The 16,665-nt window shown below is 42.8% G+C and overlaps 1 long non-coding RNA gene across 4 annotated transcripts in view; it reads left to right on the top strand.

Moving 5' to 3' along the window:
* LOC308565953 overlaps positions 1 to 16,665 on the top strand; it is a 58,999-nt gene that overhangs the window by 41,920 nt on the left and 414 nt on the right. For all 4 annotated transcript variants that reach the window (XR_014000090.1, XR_014000091.1, XR_014000092.1 and 1 more), the window contains exon 6: positions 143 to 286. This is a non-coding gene — a long non-coding RNA (uncharacterized lncRNA). The remainder of the gene's footprint in view (positions 1 to 142; positions 287 to 16,665) is intronic.

The raw sequence follows: 16,665 nt of genomic DNA, 5'->3' as shown, positions 1-16,665 counted from the left end.
GCTGTTCAGCACAAGCAGAAGCTGACACCTTAGTGTCCTGCAGCATGTCACTGATCTCAGTGAGGTCTTGCTTGGTGAACACAATGCCCACATTCCCTCAGATATGAGGCAACAGTTTCTCCAGCGCTGGGTTGTTTTCCAGATGCCCTCGATAGCCATGTGCATCATGGTGTTCTTGCCCATCGGCAACACAGCCTTCCCAGGAGGGACATACGGATCTGCTGCATCTGCTTGGAGCTCACGTTGGCTGCTCCCACAATGAAGCATTTTGGATAATCATCCAGAGGTAAATGATCTTAAGGAAGTAGGTGGACTTCCAGGTCCCCTTCTTTCCCTGGGCATCACAATGGTGCCTCAGGGATTGCCACACGGGGCTTAAAAATGATGTCACTCTCACAAGGATGCCTGGCTAGAGGAGGGCCTGTAATGGTTTTTCTAATGAATTAATAAATATTTCTAAAATTTCCCACACTTAATTTTTAATGCAGTAAATATTGATAGATATAATCCACATAGACAAAACTCTTTGGGGGTTCTCAATAATTTTTAGAGTATAAAGGGGTCCTGACCCCCAAAACTTTGGAACTGCTCATCTAGAGAGAGTAGTAATAGTGGGAATGAAGAAGAAGGGACTGTGGTAGGCAGCTGTGGAGATTTCCAAGCAAAGTGATTAAGGTGATGCCTGTTTTCTTCTTGCCACTTACAGTAAAATGTAAGAGGAGAGAAATAAATTGAGGGAAGGACTATTCAGCAAAAAGGAGCTAGGATTTGATGGTTTTACAAATTCTCAGCCTCTCCAGAGGCATAAGATGCTAAAATTAAGAATCTGCTTCTGAGCCCGGCTGAGCATGGCTCAGCGGTTGAGTATCAACCTAGGATCCAGGAGATGGAGGTTTGATTCCAGGTCAGGGCATAGGCCCGAGTTGGGGCTCCATCCCCAGTAGGGCATGTGCAGGAGGCAGCTGATCAATGACTCTCTCATCAGTGATGTTTCTATCTCTCTCTCCCTCTCCCTTCCTCTCTCTGAAATCAATAAAGATATATTTTTTAACAAAGAGAAAAGAAATGGCTTCTGGGAAAGTTTAAATCCAAGGTGCAGTTCCAACAGTGATCTAGAGATAGAGCAAATGGTGTGACTATAAGTCTTTTGTGAAGACCTCAGAAATATCAATGGTAGGACCCCAGAGTAGCATTCAGACACACAAAGGACCCTTTTGAAGGATGTATGCTTTACAGAATCTCTCAATCAAACAATACGACCTCTAAGAAACTTAAGGGCATTGTTCCTTTGCTGTCTCAATAGGAGGCCAAGGAGAAGGGCTTATCTCACAGAGGTTTGTGGGTATAGCTTTTGTCTAATGGGTGAACCCCAGTGAGAATCACATGAGACCCACTAAGTTTTTGTGAGAATGATATTAGGAAAAACAGTGCCAACTTGAACTCAAAGGGACAGAGACAGTACACACTAAAAAAAGGCCATTGAACCTCCAAAATTCCACTGCCAGGAAGGAAAAAGCCTGGGAAAACCACTCGTCTACAAACACATGTGCTACCTTTCATGCAAAGGAAAGGCCCCGATGGCAAAACCTAGAACCATGGGAGAATCATTCCTAGTCCTTCAAACCTAATTAAGTAACTTCCAACATTTGCCTGGCTGGATTTTGGAATTGCTGTGAACCTTTCTGAGGCTCCTTTGTGGCTCCCACTTCCCCACTGGTGAAGAGGAACGTCTGCAGCGTTTATCCTGTGCCTGTTCCACGCGTGCGTGTATTCAGGGGTAGGCAGATAACATGTCTAGCTTCGCAGGTCCACAGATTGAGAAGAAGTACTTTCAAGAAACTACGCTAGGGGCCTGATCCACACCTGGTCCTGATTTAAATAACGAAATTCTGGATATTGAACTAATGCTGTACTGGGATGCAGCTTTTGAGGGCCTTGCGAGGGAGTGAATGTATTTTGCATGTGAGCAGGAATGTGAATGATTGGGTCCAGAGAGAAACTGTGGTAGGCAGCTTCCAGGGTGGCTCCCAAAGATCCCCACCTTCTGGATCTCATGCTTTGTGTAATTCCTCCTTTTGGAGTGGACCTAGTGACTTAATTGTACTGAATAGTATATTGAAATGTCACTGTGAGATTATAAATGTTTGGTTTTTATTGTGGTACATTATTCATAACATAAAATTTACCGTCTTTCACGGCCGGCTCAGTGGTTGAGCTTCGACCCAGGAACCAGGAGATCATGATTTGATTCCCGGTCAGGGCACATGCCCAGGTTTCAGGCTCGATCCCCAGTCGGGGGCCTGTAAGAGGCAGCCGATTAATGATTCCCTCTCATCGTTGATGTTTCTCTCTCTCCCTTTCTCTCCCTGAAATCAATAAAAACATATTTTTAAAAAATTTGCCATCTTAACTGTTTTTAGGTGTACAGTTCCTGGGCATTAAGTATGCCCACGTTACACAGTCAACAGTATCATTCATCCCCAGAGCTTTAGTCTTCTTCTCAGACTGAAGCTCTGCCCCCATTAAACACTAACTTCCTATTCTGCCCCCCCAGCAACCACTATTGAGAGGAAACACTTTCAAGGAAATATAATAGGGGCCTGAGCCACACCTGGTCCTGATTTAAGTGACGAAATTCTGGATATTGAACTAATGCTGTAACAGGGTACAGCTTTTGAGGAACTTATGAGGGACTGGCAACCACTATTCTACTTTCTATTCCTATGAATTTAATTACTCTAAATAGCTCATATATGTAGAATCATGTAATATTTGTCTTTTTGTGGCTGACTTACTTCACTTCGCAAAATGTCTTCAACTTTCACCCATGTTGTAGCATGTGTCAGAATTTCCTTCCTTTTTTTAAAAAAAAAACCTATTTTTATTGATTTTTAGAGATAGAGGAAGGGAGAGGGAGAGAGAGAAAGAAACATTGATGTGAGAGCAGAACATCGATCGGCTGCCTCCTGCACACCCCCTACTGGGGATCGAGCCCGAAACCCAGGCATGTGTCCTGACCGGGAATCGAACCAGCAACCTTTTGGTGCTCGATGATGCCCAACCAACTGAACCATACTGGCCAGGGCAGAATTTCCTCCCTTTGTAAGGCTGAGTAATATTCCATTGTACGTATATACCAACCTTGTTTATCCATTCATCCACTGAGGGACACTAGAGTTGCTTCCACTTTTTGGCTATATGCATAATGCTGCTACGACCATGGGTGTACAAGTATCACTTTAGTAAGCCTCTGCTTTCAGTTCTTTTGGGTATATACCCAGAACTCTCTGTTGTTTTAAGCCACTAAATTTGGGGGTATTTTGTTACATAGCAATAGATAAATAATAAAGGAGTAGATTTGAGAGATATTACAAACAGAAACGTCCCTTTTCCCCATTTTATCATGAAAATTTCCCATGTACAGAAAAGTTGGAAGACCTTATCAATGACCATCCATATACCATGACATAGGTTAAACTATTACTAGTTTTCTATATTTACTTTTAAATTAGGTTAAATACAATACAATTCCTGTTTTCATAGGTTTAAAATACATAATATTGGCAAATATCGTATGGTTCAATCTTATATCTTTCTATATTTTTTCTGGACCACTTGAAAATATATTGCAGACTTCATGATATTCACCTCTAAATACTTAAGCTTTTCCTAAAAATCAAGATATTCTTCTTTATAAAGAGAACACTATTAGTACATCTAAGAAAATTAATATCACCTAAGAAAATTCCATGAAATCTAATAGATATATTCCAAAATCAGATTTCTCTAGCAGTGCCTAAAATGTGTTCTGTAGATGGATTTCTGAACTAGAAAATGTGGTTCATGCATTGCATTTGGTTATTATGCCCCTTTGGTCTCACACACATTACTTCTAGAAGTGTGTGTGTGTGTGTGTGTGTGTGTGTGTGCGCACATGTACACATGCATGTGTGTGCTTGTGAAAAGATGTGCTTTTTGGAGGGAAAGAGAACCCAAAGTGTTCATTAGATTCTCTAAGTGGTGATGCACCAAAGGTTGAGAACTAGTGATGTAAAAATAATAGATGGTTGACTTGAAGGGGAAGAAAAGCACCATGACTGAGCAACAGTCCACTAGGAGGCTGGTTTGGGGGGGACTAGCATAGCTTTAGACAAGTAATATCTCTTTGTCTCTAATTTGGGAATAATAACATTGGTCCATCTACCTCAGTGGGAAGGTACGCGTGAAAATACCTGGCATGACTGAGCCATAGTCCACCAGGAGGCTGGTTTGGGGGGACTAGCATAACTTTAGACAAGTAATATCTCTTTGTCTCTAATTTGGGAGTAATAACATTGGTCCATCTACCTCAGTGGGAAGGTACGCGTGAAAATACCTGGCATGACTGAGCCATAGTCCACCAGGAGGCTGGTTTGGGGGGACTAGCATAACTTTAGACAAGTAATATCTCTTTGTCTCTAATTTGGGAGTAATAACATTGGTCCATCTACCTCAGTGGGAAGGTACGCGTGAAAATACTTGGCACCTCAGAGATGGCCCAGAGACCATCAAAATCTCTGCCAATGTTAGTTTCTGAAATTATAGGGAATTCAAGTTTCTGAGACCTTTGCACTATGACCTCTGCCCATGCTGCAGTGAGGAGAGAAAGTGTGAAGTCACAGGCTGGTGTTTTGCATTCTCCTAGTCATGCTCTGGTGATGGAACCTGGAGGGAAGACAAGGCCTGGGCTCATCTCTTGACTGGTGTAATACCTGCACGTCCACACTTGGTTGCCTTTGCACTGCCTGGCTGAGGGCCTGCCTGACAGCTTAGCTAGACTCCTGCCTAGAAATGAGATGGGATGGGACTATCCCAAAGCTTGTTACTTACTCCCAAGGGAGCCCTTTCCCAGGACTTAAGTTCCTTCTCTAACCATAGGTAGCTTGCACAAGTTACTTCAATATCCTTCCCTCTGGAAATGGTACTCTTATTTTTCTATGCTTCTTCCTAAGGCCCTGGAGTACTTAGCATTTAGAAAGGAATTTGTGCCCAGGCCAGGCTGTGTGTGGGGAAGGGACCAGAATCAGGACTCAGCCTTCCTTGGCCAACTATTTCAAATGAGTAAGGTGAGAATGATGAATGCAGCGTAGCCCATGAAAACTGGAGCCCTCCCTTGATCAAGATTGCAGTTGAGGAAAGGGAGCTATAAAACGATAATGATCTCTATTTTAATGAAAACACCTTCTTTATTAATAATAAGCTTAGGAAGCCTTAGTTGGGTAAATTCTTAACAATACTTCCTCCAAGTTCTATGGCAGCTTTTGTTCTCAAATGCCAGGTGTGGATTTCCCAATGTAATATCTTTATGAGACGTGGCAAGTTTAAACACAACCATTTTGCTATTGCTCACCTCTGAATTCTGTTTTATGTTCTCAGATGCTTAAGATTTTTTAAAAGGGTGTTAATATTTCAGTAGCTTTCTATTTAATAGCTAGGAACTTGACCAAGCTATGTGATCCTTATAAAACCTTAGACTCTTTGGGAGTCAGTAAGAAGATAAAATCCAACAGATGTGAGTTTGGATTAGCTGCTGACCTAATAGCTGGTAAGCTACTTGACATCTCTAAGCCTTGGTGCCCTCACTTGTGAAAGGGGGACTCAAAATCCATTTGACGAATGCATTTTGAATGTTTATCACATGCCAGGCACTGTTTCAGGCACCAGGGAAACAAGAAAGACATGCTTCTTGCTCTCATTGAACTTATCACAAGACATGGATACTAAACAAAAGATCACATGATTAAGGAGTTAATTCCAGTTGTTACAACAGCATCTACCTCACCTCAGCGAATGTTGTGAGGATTAAAGGAGGCAGTTAGGCAAATTAAAAACGGGTGTCACAATGATATTTATTAGTTTTTTTAACAGTCCTAATTGGTATAAGTATGTGTTGAGTTTTAGTCCCCCCTAATTGTTTGCATATACAGTTGACCCTTGAACAAGGGTTTGAACTGTGGGGAGCCACTTAATACATAGATGTTTTTCAATAAATATGTACAGCACTATAAATGTATTTTCTATTCCTTATGATTTTCTTCATAACATTTTCTTTTCTCTAGCTTTATTGTAAGAATGTAGAATATAATACATGTAACACAAAATATGTGTTAGCTTTTATGTTATCAGTATGTCAGCAGTAGGTATGTAATCTGCTCAACAGTAGTAAGCTATTAGTAGTTAACTTCTGAATGAGTTAGAACTTATACACAGGTTTTCAATTGTATGGAGGGGCAGCACCCATAACCCCCATATTGTTCAAGGGTCAACCATATTTAAGTGGTTAGAAGTAACAGCCACCACATGACTTAGATGTGTGTCCCTTATAGCAAATGGGAAGACAAACTTTCCTCTTTACGTTGGGGGCATGGTCTTCCCAACCTAAGGAAAGAAGCTGAACTTGTTGTTAATTGCTATTAGGAGGAACAGTGTAGCATTAACATTAACTAGACCCTCAGTGCCTAACCTGTGAGCCCTGAGCCCACAGGGGAGCGGAGGCTGTGGGCACAGTTTTGGGAAGGGTCTCTGAATCCTGGTGTGCACCAATTATTGCCCAGAGAATGAAAACGCATTTTGCCCACATATGGACAGGATTGTAGCCTATGTAGATGCTGATGTGATTAATGCAGCATAGAATCCTTTAAATGAATTAATGAAGTCTCACATTATTTTATTACTTATTTCTCAATAAAATCTTATCCTTCCTCCTCCTGGCTTAAACCTTTAACAGCTCTTCACTGCTCAGGATAAAGTCCAAATTCCATCCCAGGCCCTGCAAGATTCTTCTGGCTTCTCTTGGCATCTGCAGCACCCCACCCTTGTCTGTGCACCAGGCTCTGACATGAAGGCTCCTCCAGGCCATGGCTTAGGGCCCTCGGCACTCAACGCAATACCTGTTCTGGCATGAATAGATCCAGGGCCCCTGCGTGGGCAAAGATGCTGTCAAAAGAGCTCAAAACAGGAGGCTTGGCTAGAAATAAATGACAAAGATCTATTCAAGAGTTTTAGGATTTGCAAATCAAAAACTCTATGGGTAACACCCAGGGTGTTTCCAAAAAGAATGAAAATTGTCTCTGTTTGTTATAGTAAGAAGCAAACATTTAAGAAAAGTCCATCCTACATTCTCAGCCTGCAGATTTGCTCAGGATGGTAATCTTCCAGGTGTCCAGTGGTCTGAATAATAGATGCTGGGGAGTCTGGAAAATAAAACATTCTTTCTTAAGCATGTCAAGTGGGAATCTATAAGAGTTATATATAGCAGTGGCACATGAACACTTTTTCTTAAGTTCTTCAGAGGTTTACCTGTGGAATTTATGTGCACCCAGGCACTGAGGCACATGTGAAAAGTCCAAAAGCTTAAGTTACTAGGCTGGTTAAAGCAAGAATAGAGTAATTTGCTCCTGCCTCAACCTACTTGATTTTAATAATTTAGCAGCTTGGCCATAGGACTCCATGTCATTTCTTCACTCTTTTCCTCAATATCAACCCTTTCTGCAGGCATCATGTCATTTGAGGCGGGCATGGGTCCACTTGGGCACTGAAACCAGCAAGTCTCACCTTGGTTCTCGCCTAGACCACTTCTCTCCCAGGCTTCCATTCTACTCTCTCTCTCCCTCTTTCCCTCTAGGAGTCATCAAGGCCCAGGCGGAGGTGAGATCCCTTAGCTTTCTTCCTCTGTCACTGCTCCATCAATCCTAGTTCACTGCATCCTTCCAAAGATTTGCATAAATGTCATGCTTTTGTTTAAAAGTATGATCCCATTTTTAGTAATGCTATTTGTGGGTATTTCCATGCTTTGTAAACCGATTTCTTTTTCTCACCTACACACACAAACACAAGGCTTTTTTTCATTATTCTCATTCTTATCTGTATATTTGCGTATAGAAACATCTGGAATAATTGTCCTTAAATGTCAACAGTGAGTTGTCTCTGAGTGATGGTGTTGGAATCAAATTTATTTTTGTTTTTTACTTTTCTTCTTGACAATTTTTGGCATGTTTCAAATTTATATAATATAGTAAAAGTTCAATAACCAAGCATAGATCAGACTTGGGACATGTAAGATTATTAGATTTCCTGGATTATTAGACTTCTGGGGTATTAGCCTACTGCTATTCCAAGATATCATAATTTCACAAATATATTTGTAATGTACTTCATTAATTTGTTCTTTGCCTTAAGAATATAATGATTTAAGTCCTTTATATACTAAAATAGTATACTCTAGTTCAATTATATTATCAATATAATTAGTTTTAGTAAAAACACTAATTCAGTACTTGAAAATACAATGTACCATGCAGATTATAATTCAGTATGTTGCAGTAGATGCTCTACCTGTGTGGAGTTGATTTGAAAACTGAAATAATTCCTTGCAGGAGGTTTGTGTGCAGCACAGACTCTATCTTTGAAGAGGTATATTTATAAAAAATTTAGAGAAGTTACTTACAACTTAAACTGAAATTTCCTTTTATTATCAAGAGCTTTTACAGCATGCATAAGCATTTAACTTAAATTTCTATACTGTTCAAAACTCAACCAAAACAGTTTACTCGACAACAAAAAGAAAATTCACTTATGCACATAGCTACTCAAAATGTACCCTGAAACAATGGCAGATGTCCACCCTAGAGCTGGCTATGGAGTCGGTCACATCCAAACCAGGGGCTGAAGTTGTATTTCAGCACCAGGCCCAGAAAAGAAACAAAACCAGGTGGGCGACACCAGGATCAGCTGTGATGACTGATGACCCCCTGCCCTGACACTGACCAGTTAGTGAAGACTACAACCCTGAAGGAGCACACCTAGAAAACTGATGAATATTCTGCTAAAACCCTTCCCTCTCCTGAGACATCCCCTAAGATTCCCACCGGCAAGAGAGAAATAAAACCCTCAAGACAAAGCACCCAGTGTGCTCTCTCTCTGAAGAGCATCCCCCCTCCGCCCCCACCATTCTAGCAGGGCAGCAATGGGCAGAGGCAGCTCATCGCAGGCTAGTCCCTTGAACTTGACCCCAAGGCCCCCTTTTCTCTGACTTCCCAGAGAGCTAGGGCAGCCCAGCCTAGGCTATCCTGTTGTTTCTTCAGCCCTTTCTTGTTTTACTGTCCCCAGCTTTAATAAATGTTCCCTCATGATAAAACACACACACACACACACGCACACACACACATACACAAACAACTGTGGTGGATGTTAATAGCTGAAGGGATTTCCATCACATGAATTTACTTGAGAAATTCTTAACTGTTAAACAATAAGGTCATTTCTAATTTTCTGCTAATATAAACAGTTTGAATACATCCTTAATTATTATTATTATTTTGGTAAAATTACAGAGGTGGAAGAAGTAATATCTAGAAGAAATGGGCTTAGGACACAAGTTATAGAGGTTAAGGAAAGGGCCTTTGGAGCTTGGGACTGAGGAAGCTAATGACAACGTGCTTGGAGGTGGAGGGGGGGAGAGTGAAGGGGAAGGGAAGGGAAAGAAAAAGTCATGAGCATGCTCCAAAGACGGAGAGCCCTTAATTACTTCTCTGACATGGATTTCGAGAAGAACCCCTGGGTCAAGGGAACGTATAATCCCCAGGTGTTTTATATATTGCCAAGTCGCCTTCCAGAAAGGCCTAGCGGGTTGCTCATTCCCGCCTACAGTTCAGGAAAGAGAGTTCTTCCGTCCCCACACCCTCACTATCAGAGGGGGCTGTTCTAGGCCTGAGGAACTCTGAATGTGCTCAGATGCCCGGAGACCCTCACTAACGAAAGACTTAGACTACGGTGTATAGCCCTAGAGACTGGCTGGGGGAGGCGGGGCACTGGGCCTTCTAAAGAAGCTTTGGTGCAACCCGGAGTCCAAGTGACTAAACCCAAGATTGAGCCCTGCTTCCCATGCTTTGCTTTGCCACTCGTCTCCAGTCTCCCCCGACTGCTTCTCGAAGTTGCCTCCACGTAGGGCATGACGGTACCTGGCCCCACACTGTGTTTCGATGGCTCGGTCAGTCTGTACTCCTCCCTCCCAGACATGAGTTCCATGAGGGCAGGAAGCATCTCTGTCTCGCCCACCACTGAACTGCCAGTGCCGAGAGCAGTGCCGGGCACGTGGTGGCACCTTGTGCAAGGAAGGGGTAGGGAGCTTGAGAATCAGAAGCCCCTGCGGGGTTAACTAGGCACCTCAGAGCCCTCTAGTTTTCTCTCCTCCCCACATCCAACCTGTGCTCAGCAGCCACCTTTTGTCTCTCAAAGCCATTCCCTCCTCTCCACCCCCATGTGACCTCCAGCCTAGTTCATTCTGTAACAAAAGTCACCTGAACAGTTAGCTCGCCCCTTAGCCGGTCGCTTTGCTTCCCATGTGCCCTCTGCCTTAGTTCCTTATTTCTCTCATTCTGTGGTTCTCTTTTGAACATAAGGATCTGATTCATAATATCCCTGCTTATAAACCTTCAAGGCTTCCTGTTTTCTCCAGAACCACCAACTCCTTTCAGTGGAGTTTTTTGGGCCCGTCACCACATTATTTTGGCCTTATTTTCTACCAGGACTCTGACAACCCTATTGAAAGACACACAAAACTCATGAAAATTACCCTTGAAGAATTCACCTGTTTTAGCATTTCTCTTTGTGCATGCTCCCTCCGGCGCCTGGGATGCTTTCGCCTCTGCTCTGAACTTCTATTCTGTTTAAGGCCCAACTCCAAGGTCACCTTCTCTATGACTCCCTGTGTCTCTAGACAAAACTCATTGCTACCTCATTTCTCCTCCCACAATTGTGTGTTTTTTTAACCCTCACCAGAGGATATTTTTTCCGTTGCTTTTCAGAGAGAGTGGAAGGGGGAGAGAGAGAGAGGGAGAAAGAGACACATACGCACATCGATGTGGGAAAGACACATGGATTGGTTGCCTCCCACGCGCAGATCGAGCCTGCAACCGAGGTACGTGCCCTTGGCCAGGGCTCTAACCACTGGGCCAAAGCGGCTAGGGCTCCTCCCGCAATTCTTTGTTCACATCTTTACAAAATGTTTTCTTCTAATGGTATTAGATTCAGTTGATTATTAGTGCCTCACTAACGTCTGTGAATTCCTTAAGGGCAAAGCCTGTGTCGTCTTCATCTTTGTATATCTTGGGCCCAGAAGCATCCGCCACACAGTGAATGTTTGTAGCAGAAATTGCTAGTTGCTTACTTCAGCACTCATTCATGATCCCACTCGGGGTAGCAATGTACCTAGATAAAAGATGATATTTCCCAGATTCCTTTGTAGCTGGGTGTGTTCATGTGATTAAGCTCAGGGTATTAAAATGTATGTGGAAGCATTATGTGGGACATCCTGGAAGTCTCCTTAAAATAGAAGGGAAGCCTGGCGGGGCATGGCTCAGGGGTCAAGCATCAGCCTAAGATCCTAGAAGATCGAGGCTCGATTCCTGGTCAGGGCTCATGCCCAGGTTGTGGGCTTGATCCCCAGTAGGGGGTGTGCAGGAGGCAGCTGATCAATGAAGACCCTATCATTGATGTTTCTCTCTCTCTCTCTCTCCCTCCCTTCCTCTCTCTGAAATCAATAAAGATATATTTAAAGAAAAAAAATAGAAGGGAAATACCCTTCTCATTCTTCATCTCTACGTCTAACTAGAATGCAAGTGTGATAGCTGTAGCTTGGAAAGGAGTATTGAACAACAGGAGATCTTAGGTCCCTGATGACCAGAAAGGTGCTATACTAACTCTGGTTTCCCTACTTCCAGACTTCTTTTACCCTCAAAAGAAACATATGTTATTACTTTTTTCTGTTATATGCAGCCAAACATAATCCAGACTGATTCAGTAGTCAATACTTGTTTTCTTAATGTGGAGTTACTCCAAATTATGTGATTTCTATTTTGTCTCACCCACCAACAAACTTGGAACAAGATTTACCACTTCATTATATCAATTTATCATCACACTGAAACATTCATAATTTCTCTGGCCTTTTTACTTGAGTTTTGGTCAGTCTTTATTTTATTAATTGTCTTTGCCTGTATTTTATTAATTTCGTAAAGTTGATTCAAATTTGTCTAAGATATAGGTGGGATAAAAATTATAAATAAATCAACTTGAAATTTAAAGTGTAGATGATCAAAGCTGAAAGCCCACCCTGCCAGGCATGGCTTACTGGTTGAGCATCGACCTAGGACCCAGGAGATCGTGGGGTTCAGTTCCCAGTCAGGGCACATGCCCAGGTTGCGGGCTCGATCCCCAGTCGGGAGCATGCAGGAAGCAGCCGATCAATGACGACTCTCTCATCATTGATGTTTCTATCTCTCTCTCTCCCTCTTCCTTCCTCTCTCTGAAATCAATAAAGATATATTTTTTTAAAAAGCCGAAAGTCCAAGATTGGAGAGCAATGGAATCAAATCTAAATTCTAGAAACTCAGCTCTGCTGTCCCTCCAGCCTTCTCTCAAGGGATTGTCTAGGCAGGTTTCTCAACATCTTTCACTGTGACACATATGGGCCAGGGCATGCACCCCAAAGGAAGTTGAGTTTTGGTAAATGGGTGTGGCAGATACTGATAGGAAGGCTGACTAGGGGAAAAAGGAGGTGAATAAGTTCAACTTTGGAAAGGTGTATAAAATCAACTAGGGTGGGGGCACCAGGCCAAGGGATAGGACGTAAGTAACCAAAGATCACGTGGCGAATGTTTTAACTATGATTCTTTCAGTTTCAAGCAATAGAAGATAATTCTAGTGAGCTTAAGCAAAAAAGAGAATTCATTGGAAAACTAGTGGTGTTGTCTCTGGCACCCATGGAAGAGTTTCAGGTGCTATATGTTGACTTCTTATTATGGAAGGTGAGGAATGACTTCCCATAGACCACACCCTGTCACCCCACCCCTGCCCCAACCTCTCAGTTATCCCAATGGATATATTCCCTTTCCTGCACAATTCTATTATCCTCAGAGTTACTAAATGTCTTCCTTTTCATTCACCTGGCTTTCTGTGTGCTTATTGCTAATTCAGTCCCAGGGTGATATAAATCTCTCAGTGTGATCAAACACAGCGGATGTTCTGTCAGTTTCATCGTCTTGAAGAAAGCTCTCCCAGTGCCTCTGACCTGATTCAGTCGGTATGGGCTGGCTGCTCTTCAGGCCTGCTGTTTAGGGTGGTCATTGGGTCTCACTTGGCATCATCCTGGGGACCCTTGTCTGCACACATATCTAAGAGTGGGGCACAAAAAAAGCAATTGGAAACCCCATGTGCACAGGGGATATATGTGGGGCGGGTCAACTGGGGACTTCACTACAGAGTGATCTGGCTGGGTCCATTCATTGGAAAACCTCTGATGTCAGTATCTGCAGGTCTTTTTCTTGGCTTGGTTGGATTTCGCAGAAAAGTTTCTTCCAGTGTGCTGCGCAGAGGGAATGGGCTGCCTGGCAGTGTTCTGGCTGCAGGATGGGGAAAGAGAGATGGTGGCCTCCTCATTTAGTAGATAGGGTGTCCCTACTTAAACACCCTGTTTCCAATGGGACACCTATGCCTTTCACTGTGGCTGATGTCTCCCAGTCCAGAAAACCTGTTTCATCTTTTTTTTTTTAAATTAAAAAAAAATGTTTTTAGTCAATTCCAGAGAGAGGAAGGGAAAGAGAAAGAGAAAGATCATATGAGAGAAAGAAACATTGTAGGGATTGAACCCACAACCAGGGTATGTGCCCTCACTGGGAGTCAAACTGGCCACCTTTTGTTGCATGGATGATGCTCAGTGGGTTCCACTGAGCCACACCAGCCAGGGCTGTTTCATTTCTTTCTTAATGAAAGTCTCTAGTGTCTTCTGCTGGGGTGGAGGAGGGACAGTCATTCACTAAAGGACAGTGGTGAGGGATTGGGGGTCCAATTGTTTCTTAAATAGACATTTAATCAGTCTTGTTTTTTGTTTTTTTGTGTGTTTTTTTAAGTTTTATTATTGTTTAAAATATTACAGATGTCCCTTTTTCTCCCCAATGACCCGTTCCACCCTGTTCCTTACCCCTCCCCAGTCCCTCTCCCCACCATTGTCCATGTCCTTGGGTTGTGTATATATGCACATAAATTTTTTGGTTACTCTCTCCCCCTCCACCCACCCGCCCTCCTCCATCCCTCTGACATTCCTCAGTCTCATCTATGCTTCCATGTCATTGAGTCTATTCTGTTCATCAGTTTATTAAATTCTTTAGATTCCACGTATAAGCGAGATCATGTGATATTTGTCTTTCGCTGCCTGGCTTATTTCACTTAGCATAATATTCTCCAGGTCCATCCATGCTGTCCCAAACGGTACGAGATTCTTCTTCTTTACAGCTGCGTAGTATTCCATGGTGTAAATGTCCCACAGCTTTTTTATCCACTCGTCGACTGATGGGCACTTGGGCTGTTTCCAGATCTTGGCTATTGTAAACTGGGCTGCTATGAACATCGGGGTGCATATATCTTTCTGATGAATGTTTCAGGATTCTTAGGATACATTCCTAGGAGTGGAATCACTGGGTGAAACAGCAGCTCCATTTTTAATTTTTTGAGGACCCTCCATACTGTTTTCCATAGTGGCTGCCCCAGTCTGCATTCCCACCAGCAGTGTACTAGGGTTCCCCTTTCTCCACACCCTCGCCAGCACATGTTGTTTGTTGATTTATTGATGGAGCCATTCTGACAGGTGTGAAGTGATACCTCATTGTGGTTTTATTTTGCATCTCTCTGATGGTCAGCGACGTTGAGCATTTTCTCATGTGTCTCTTGGCCATCCGTATGTCATCTTTGGAGAAGTGTCAATTTAAGTCCTTTGCCCATTTCTTAATTGGCTTGTTTGTCTTCCTCTTGCTGAGTGCTATGAGTTCTTTGTACACTTTGGAAATTAGCCCCTTATCAGATTCATCCTTGGTAAATATGTTTTCCCAGACTGTGGGGTTCCTTTGTATTTTGAGGCTGTTTTCTTTTGCTGTGCAGAAGCTTTTTAGTTTGATGTGGTCCCATATGTTTATTTTTTCCTTTGTTTCTCTTGCCCTAGGAGATGTATCAGTGAAAAGTCCACTACGTGGGATATCTGTGACTTTACTGCCTATGTTTTCTTCCAGGATTTTTATGGTTTCGTGACTTACATTTAAGTCTTTTATCCATTTTGAGTTTATTTTTGTGTATGGTGAAAGTTGGTGGTCTAGTTTCATTCTTTTGCATGTATCTGTCCAATTTTCCCAGCACCACTTATTGAAGAGACTGTCCTTACTCCATTGGATACTCTTGCCTCCTTTGTCAAATATTAACTGACCATAGTGGCGTGGGTCTATTTTTGGGGTCTCTGTTCTGTTCCATTGATCTATAAGCCTGTTGTACCAATACCAGGCCGTTTTGACTACAGTGGCTTTGTAATATAGTTTGAAGTCTGGTAATGTGATCCCTCCCACTCCGTTCTTTTTTCTCAAGATGGCTGCAGCTATTTGGGGTCTTTTTTGGTTCCATATAAATTTTCGAAATGTTTGTTCTAGGTCTGTGAAATATGCTGTTGGTATTTTCATAAGAATTGCATTAAATTTATAAATTGCTTTGGGTAGTATGCAGTGCTGTTTTTAAGCCCACCTTGAACCTTACTTTGAGTGAGTGACACCTGGTGCCTCCAATATCAAGCCTTTTGAAAGTTCTATGATGTAAATGGGCCGTTCCCTGGTTTTTCACACAGCCAGTTTAGGATTCAGTTGTCTCAAGTCTTCTAATTCAGTGATCACTCAACCATCTGCTTTCCAGCTTCCAAGACTTTATTGCTATATCTCCTCCTAGGTTCGCTTTATTTTTGTTCATTTAATGCCTTTTTATGAATTCCTCCACTGTCATTTTAGTGGATTTCAGGAGGGAAATAGTAATTGATTTTTGTCAACTTTTTGTTGTTGTTTTAAATTTTATGTAGAGAAATATATTTATTCTCTCAAACCCTAGTCCCAAAACCCTGGGGACTTGAGCATTAGTCCAATTTGAGCCGGGTGTTCCTCCTAAACCAATTAATTTTGGGAAGGAGGGTAGAGCACCATGATTGGTCTGAGAGTAGACCCCTGTCTCAATCAGGACCAATAGTGGCGGGGGGGCGGGGGGGGGGTGTCATATTTTACTAACACGGCACCTCCTGCAGGTCATGGAGAAGGGGAAGGGCCATCTTAGGAAAGGGCTCTAGAGGGATGGTCCCACTAGAGCTAGAAGACAGAAGATTGAAATCTGGGGCTCTTTTGGTTCTCCCTGTTTTGTTGGTTAGTCATTATGAAGATGGGAGTGAGAGGGAGGGGACTGGAGGAAAAAGGGCCCCCTCACAGCTTCTGGGGTAGGAGAAACTTCTGAGTCTCTGCTTCCACCGACTTAGATGAGGGAGAGGATGTTCTAAAAACACAAGCTGGTGCAGGCAGAGGGACACTGGGAGGTCTCCGAGAGGCCACCAAAAGGGAAGGCTCCAGGTGAAAACACTGACTTTGAGTACCTGTTGTAAAAGTGAGACCCGCGTTTAGTTGTCCTATCTGCGGTCCCATAGCCCAAGCAAGATAGGCCTGGATGGAAACCATTTAGGAGCACAGTCTGTTTGAGAATTTTATCTGAATGACCTCTCCTGAGAATTTATTTTGGCTTCCTGGGTTGACAGAGATGTTCCCAAATGTCTAATCTTCA

Source organism: Miniopterus schreibersii (genome assembly GCF_964146895.1).
Source record: "Miniopterus schreibersii genome assembly, chromosome: 13".
In the NCBI taxonomy this organism is placed as follows: Eukaryota; Metazoa; Chordata; class Mammalia; order Chiroptera; family Miniopteridae; genus Miniopterus; species Miniopterus schreibersii.
The sequence above is the reverse complement of the archived record's forward strand: the minus strand, read 5'-3'. Positions and strand labels throughout refer to the sequence as shown.